Source organism: Amphimedon queenslandica, unplaced genomic scaffold (assembly GCF_000090795.2).
Source record: "Amphimedon queenslandica unplaced genomic scaffold, v1.1 AMPQUscaffold_12680, whole genome shotgun sequence".
NCBI classification, from domain to species: Eukaryota; Metazoa; Porifera; class Demospongiae; order Haplosclerida; family Niphatidae; genus Amphimedon; species Amphimedon queenslandica.
The window spans coordinates 13529-21323 of record NW_003547084.1 but is presented as its reverse complement, the minus strand read 5'-3'; the positions used below and the strand labels follow the sequence as shown (position 1 = coordinate 21323).

At 37.7% G+C, this 7795-nt stretch overlaps 1 long non-coding RNA gene across 1 annotated transcript; it reads right to left on the bottom strand.

The window, feature by feature from the left end:
* Window positions 1-519: 519 nt before the first annotated feature.
* Window positions 520-815, bottom strand: LOC109587125 (uncharacterized). The gene is made up of 2 exons (XR_002187402.1): window positions 776-815; window positions 520-726 (listed from the first exon to the last, which is right to left on the bottom strand). It is a non-coding gene; the product is annotated as an uncharacterized LOC109587125 (long non-coding RNA).
* Between the last annotated feature and the right edge of the window lie 6980 nt (window positions 816-7795).

The window sequence follows — 7795 nt, the reverse complement described above, 5'->3', positions numbered from 1 at the left end:
CTTGCAGTACAGCCTCACTAATGGAGGAGATGGCAAATCAACCAGGTTTTGGGCCGGTAACCAATAGCAACATCAACCAGCCTATGCCCCCGTTTCCAATCCCTTTCATTTACTCTAATATCTATGGTGGAGCCATAGATATTAGAGTAAATGAAAGGGATTGGAAACGGGGTGTAGCAACAGGAAATGCTAGTTGGGTTACCACATGACAACCATCAGTGTTTCCCATCTCCTCCATTGGTGAAGTTGCGCTGGCAGGATTTTGAAGGAAATTTGTGTTGCTCCAGGATAGCGCTTGCTAATGATCTATAGCCTATTGCACAAAGAATTTTTACAGCTACCTACAGCAAGGTTTTTGTCTCTGTAAAGCTATTTTGCAAACAGTTATAGGTACAACAAAATCAATTTTTTTGGATACACTTTAGCTCTTGTAACAAACTCATACTTCATAGATTCTAACTCTAACCTGTATAATTACTTTGGAAAGTGTAAGGTCTTTCATATGATTATAATGGTTTTCAGTTTTACTTTAGCATGTTTTGAGAAAAGGGAGAATAATGAAATAAATGGCATTTTAAGAGTAAAAATGGGCTGTATCATTAAAACTATAGCATTTTCTGTACAATAGATAACACTCATCATAACAGTAGTGTTGAGAGGAAACATTAGGCTTCTTGATGCATCAGTTTCACTTAAATGAGAACAGTCCTTCGCCAGATATTGCTCCTGAAAGAAGGAAAAGTAGCGTGAAAATAATGACAAAATCCCAACCCACCTCTGTATGCTTAGTAACAATACAAATGAATGGAGGTTGGGCTACGCCCACGCACCCGTTTCCAATCCCTTTCATTTACTCTAAGGCCCCGTTTACACTAATCCACTTCACTGAATCCGGATTGTTTTTGCTATTATTCGTTTCAGGTGTTTACACTAATCCAGCAGCTGCATTTTCATAAGATTTATCATTCGTTTATAGAAGTATCCACTTTGGTATCCGTTTACATTTTGCTTCGGATAGGTGATGCATTTTCATGTATTAGTGTAAACAGAAGCTGTGTCAGAATCAAAAAGTCTCCGTTTACATGTGAAAATGGATTAGTGTAAACGGGGTCTAATATCTATGGTGGAGCATATGGCTTGATTGAGCCACACCTTCATTACAGCCACACCTTTACATTGCTACAGCAGTGCAACAAGCATGCTGGAGCTTCTTCTCTGTCTAAAAAACAAAAAATTCACTGTCTCAAAACATTCACTAAGTTTTTACATGCTGAAGCTTCTTTTCTGTGTCAAAACTTTCACTAATTATTTTTCTCTTAATTTATTAAAATTGTTACACACAGACTGTGGCGATGGTATGTGCACTTTAGTGCTCTCATTCATTCATTCTGTACAAGCGAATTTTGTCTTTAATAAACTATAACTTTAGCATAGCGTGTTCTAAGCTCCTAGATCTTTCTTTTTTGCCTGAAAAAGTCTTGCTTAACTGTTTTGTGTTGTTCAAATATCAGCGCTAGGTACAAGAAGCTTCAAAGTGAGAAAATCGAGTATTTGAGTCAAGTTCCGTTGTGTTGGCACTCTAGAGATAGCTGGTAGCATTTTCCAGTAGATTAGAACATGGCCTTCAAAAGATATGAACAGATTTCTCTAAATCTTACTTGGTGAAAAGTTACAGTTGTCCTGGTTCTTGTTTGTGAAGCGCTGGAGCGACAACCTAGTGGGCTATAGGTACTAAAGTACCTATACTATCTCAAATACATGAAGGCAACAACTTTCTGTCAGCAAGTTTATCGTATATTGCTGATTAGTAAAGAAAAAGTTAAGCTTCTTTCTCACATGGTCTTCTTGCTGCCATCATTGCAGTTGATGATGTAATGCCACACCTTGCAATCTACATGCATGGGAGGGGCTGGAGCTGCTTGCATGTATATGCTGCAGTGCTGCTACTTCTGCAGGTATTCAAGAGCAAGTGCATGCAATTGCAGGAAGCTAGTGTTGAGCAGACTCTCTTCATGCTGATAATCAAATAGCTATTGCAGTGCGGGCATGCACCATAGCAGCTATAGGGGCGAGGTCATGCACCGTAGGTGTCTCGTTTTCTAGGAAGGTTGGTTGATAACCCTGCTAATATAGACATTCCCTACTGTTTCTGCCTATATAGAGCAAAGAGTAATAAGATACGACAAGTGTCAGGCAAAAAACAAGCTGCCTAAAAGAAAGTTTGGTGTAATCTTCTTTATGATGAGCTAAGGGCCTTACTGAGCTGCATAGGACATGAGCTGCTCTTGTGTGAATAGCCTAGGCCTGCTAACAATGTAGATCCAAGGCTCGAGATTTGGTCAGTTCCTCATCCCTGACGTGAATTGGACGTTGTTTTTTCAGGCAAATAAGGACCATCATTGATCATCTAACCAACAGATTTCAGCTTTGCAACGTAGCCACTTTCAAGCTCCCTCAAACAAAGATATAAAGTGCTTACATCTGATGTAGTCATTTTGCTTTTTGCTAACCAGTGGGTGTGCCTGACCATGTGTACCCCAACGTTTTGCCAACTTCAAGGAAGTGTTACCTAATGCGCAGGTAATCTATAGCCTATATACATTAGTTTTTCTGGTTGATTTCTGAAAATAGCAACCGTTTTTATAATTTCAATAGAGCTGTTGCACAGAAGTAATCAACAGGGGGGTGCAGCTATGACTGTCTGTCATCTTGAGTGGCAAGAATGTACATGGAATGAATGAAGATGCAGAAACAAACTGGGATTTTCCAACGAGATATCATACTTGGCTGTAGAATATTATGGAGAGTTCTTTACTCAATATCTTCATTTCCTAGCTTGCATTAGCCTGTATTGTAAACTGCAGGATTTATTTACATTTTTCTCCATTCTCCCCATTCGTTCCATGTACATTCTTGCCACTCAAAATGGCGGACAATCATAGCCACACCCCGTCACCCCCTGTTGATTACTTCCATGCAATAGCTCTATTGTTTATAACTCTTCATTGTAATGGCAGTCATTTTGAAGTATGATGATATTCATTTAATCAGGGGGGCTGAGGAGCCAGCCCCCTCAAATATTGCTGATAAAAATAGTTTTACTGTAGTGCTTGGCTTTGGTGTAAGAAGTATTATATTAGCATTATCAAACTGATTTTACATGTAAAGATGCTATGTTACTTATGTACTATGTAAATATAATTTTTAGTTTGTGGTTATAGATCTAATTAGTGTGTATGAATATTGTTATCAATTACATAATAAGTTCTGATGCATGCACATTCTGTGGTTGTTATATTGTTAGTTTATTCTTGGATGGTTCTGGTTTTAGTTCTCTCTCTCTCTCTTCATCTCTCTTGTATTATTTACTCTTTGTTATCTATTAACTTTATGAGTTTAACTATAACTAGCCTTGCTAAAATCCACCCACAAACTCTGTCACAAGTTAATACCCCGTTGCAAAATACACATGCATGCTATGACAACAAGAAGGAAAGTCAGTACAAGAGCACATTAAAAAGATGACCAAGATCTTCTATGAACTCGCCATAATCATTCACTTGTGCAATGATCCACTTGATCCACTACTTAATCCACCACTTGATAACTTCATCTACTTGATGAAGATCTAGTAGACATAAGAATCAATTGGATGAGATATGTAATGTATTTATGTTATTGTTATTGTTGTGTTATTATTATTATCATGTATTATCATTGTATTATTAGTCTATTGTGTTATTGTAATGTGGTGCATGATGGAATGCACTTCCTGTCTCTTAGTACCTATATAAACTATGATCAAATATTATATCCTTGTTCTTTCTAATTGTCTCTGACCTTCTCTCTGAATCTTTTCTCTTTGTTATTGAATAAAACATTACAAGATATTTTAATGTCACCAAACTTCTTGAAGATATCAATGACAGTATTCCAAGTGTACCTACTTGCTAGCTTGCCTGAGTTGTATGACACACTTGTTACAGCACTAGAAGCAATGAAAGAGTACCATCTATGGAGAGCGTGGAGAGAGTAGCAGTAATGCTATAGACTGTATCACAAGAGTCAACCTAAGAAGAAGTGGTAGAAACAAATATGCTGTCATCACTGTAAGAAGCTGGGTCATATGCAGAAGGATTGCTATGAAAGAAATCAATTATTTACAGCTACTTCAAAAAAAAGAAATGACAAAGAAAAGAAAAAGATACCACAAAGATGGAAGGAAACCAGGAAGAGTAGACCTACATGTAGTCCTGGTGTTGATCTAATAACCACACATGCACTAGCAGCTAGCAGCAATCAAGCAGACAGCTGGATTCTCAATTCAGGAGCTAAGTGCCACATTTGCTGTAATTAAACATGTAAGAAGTTGATTCTAACTGGGTCTAGAACCTTCTACAGACTACTATAAGTATATATTATATGTATTCAAGTATATTCTACAACAATCATGTATGTAAAGTATTCTTGTGTGTTAGAAAACCTTCTAGACATTTATGGTACCTATAATACCGGTAAGTGTGTGAATTTGGTAACTTTTGGTGTGTGTTGTGTTGTGTGGTGTGTAGTTATTTGAGTTTTGAATAAGAGTAATTTTTGGAAATAGAGTTGGTTAATTCAGACAGTTAGGAATGTCTGTTACAGAACACTGTTTTCAAAATTAGATTTCAAGATGTCACACTAGGAGACAATAGAGTAATTAAGGCAGCTAGCTGTGGTACTATTAAAATTGAATTAGCTCAGAAAGAGGATGTCATAGAGTGTACAGTCCAAATATGACCCATCTATGTCCCTGAGCTGTCATTTAATCTACTCAGAATATCTCCAGAATAACAGATCGTGGTAAAGCTGTGGTTTTTGACGAATCCACATATGATATCATGTGTGAAGATGAAAAAATCATTGGCAGTTCAATTAAAAATGAATGTCTCTATTACCTCAGTTGTAAGAGTATCAGATAGAGCGTCAACACAGCAAGAGCTCATGTGCTGGTGTCAATGTTTGGCATCAACGATAATTATGGTTATCTTAATTAAACGAGTCTAAAACAACTTGCTAAGGAAGGGTTAGTTGATGGTCTAAGCTGTGATGATCTTTTAGACAAATTTGATTTTTGTGAATCATCTATCAAAGAGAAACAGGCTACATCGCACTCTGTTTCCAACAACAGGAGGTAAAAGAGCTGATGAGCCACTAGGATTAGTCCACAGTGATGTGTGTGGTAAGATCAATTCCAAGTGACTAAGTGGAGGTGAGTATTTTCTCTCATTCGTAGATGATAAAACCAGATTTGTGTGTGTTTATATTTTAAAACAATTAAAAGAGTGAAGTTTTTGAGAGGCTCTATAGAGTGGAAGTCAATGGTGGAAAGGTCTACTGCCTACTGGAAGGAATCTAAGGGTTCTTTGTAGTGACAATGGTGGGGAATACATGTTAACCCCTTTTCAGACGTATCTTAAAAAGAAAGCATTAAGCATGAGTTAACCTTTGCAAGGTCACCTGAACAGAATGGTATTGCAAAAAGGTCAAACCACACATTAACGGAAGCTGTGAGAGCAATGCTATTTCAAAGTAGTCAGGCTCCACCTGACTAATTTTAAAGCCAGTTATCTCAAAGGTTCTGGGCAGAAGCCCTGACTACTGCAGTTTACTTAAGAAATAGAAGTCCCACCAAAGGTAATGAAGGCAGTACACCACATGAAGCCTTAGAGTGTGTCAAACCAAAGGTCAATCACGTCAGAGTACTTGGTTGTGATGGCTGTTCACATGTCTCAAAAGAAGAAAGACATAAGCTGGATCCTAAAGCAAAGAAGTGTGTTCTACTCGGTTATGGTATGGCAACAAAGGGCTATCGTTTATATGACATCAATAAAAGAAGAGTCTTTTGTGGTCATAATGTAATTCTTGATGAAAGCAAACCTGGCTATGGAAAGGAACCAAACTGATGTTTCTATTTCAGAAGGAGCTGATAATGAGACAGCAGAAGATCACCGTAATACTGAAGAAGAACCAGTCTTACGACAATACAAAAGTGACAAAACCGACCAATTTCTATGGCACGTACATCACTGCTACTGTAACGGATCTTCTTCCTGAGCCAACTACAGCAGAAGAAGCACTCTCAGGTCCAGAAAAGGACAAAAGGAAAGAAGCCATAAAAGGAGAGGCATTCTCTTAGAGCTGTTGATGTCTATGATATAGTCAATTTGCCACATTTACAACACAGAAAAACTGTCGGGTACAAGTGGATATTCAAACATAAAGTGAGAGCTGATTGTTCTATTGAGAGGTAAAAAGCTAGGCTGGTTGCTCAAGGGTATTCTCAGAAGCCAGGGCAGAGCTACAATGAGACTTTCTCTCCTGTTGTACATTTTGAGTCTGTACAGTCTGTTATTGCCATGGTAGCTCAACATGGATTACAATTATATCAGACAGATGTAACACCTACCTTCTTAAATGGAGATCTTGAAGAAGAGATTGATAATTAGGCCACTCCAATAAGATTCATAGTTTCCCATTACAGAGGCGGGCCTGATGCGGGCGGGCGGGTTTGTTCATTTTCATTAAATTTATTCATTATCAGCTGTATAAATTGCTTGTATAATCAATGAAAAACCGCAATAATGAATAGCGATGCGGCCCCATGCGGGCGGGTAATGGGAAACAAGGAATCAAATTGGAGTGGCCTTATGTCTCAACCCAAATGTTTTCAAACAGAAGGAAAGAATCTGGTATGCAAGCTAAAGCGTAACTTGTTTGGTCTTAAACAACAAGCCCCTCAGTGTTGAAACACAGCACTTGACAATCAGCTAAAAGGAATGGGGTTCACACAGAGTGACCCTTGTCTCTGTGTCACTTCAGAAGGAGAGTTGTTCATTATGGCAGTATACATAGATTATATTCCACTTGCTGGAAACTTGAGGATATGAGGAAAATGGATGAAATAAAGCAAACCTGAATAGGTCAAACTATACCTACATTTTTAGTCTTTGGTCTCCAAAAAACTAAGTCAGTTGCTACGCCAGTAAACACAGCAATGAAGCATGTGAAAGCAACTGAAGATGACAAGCTAGCTGATCAAGGTTTATACCAGTCAGCAGTATAGGGAGTCTACAATACTTGTCAACTATGACAATTGAGGCCTGATATTACATTTGCTGTTTCAGATGTATAAGTTCTCCTCTAAACCAACAAAGGATCATTGGTTGCAGTTAAGAGAATCATTAGTTATCTACAAGGTATTAGAAACTATGGTTTAAAGTACTTATGTGATGGCTCTAACACCTTGAATATTCAGATTCAGATTTTGGAGGTAGTGATACAAATGACTGTAAGTCAACCTCTGGTTACATTATTCAAATAGGGGGCACTGGAATAAGTTGGAGAAGTAAGAAGGAAACCAGTGGTGCTCTCTCTACTGCTGAGGCTGAGCACATGTTTCTTTTTCACATGCTCTAATAAAATTTGTAACAAAATTTGCAATACAATTTCAATACTTTGGTGTTTGTGATATGACTGCACTGAAAAAGTACTGATACCATTACAAATATACTGTGATAATTATTGTTCAAATTTGTGCTATACCGGTATGTACTGGCAAATATTCAAAACTTATGTACCTGCATGTTGCTTGATCACATCACATGGGCAAAGACGGGCTAACAAAATCATTGAAAATGTTGCTACAATCATTGTGCATGGGACTGTTTGGCATAGTTTGATTAGTTTCATTTACTGATTTGCTATGTTAGAGGGGTAACATTTTAAAATACTGCTTCTGCAAACATGCAGTCTA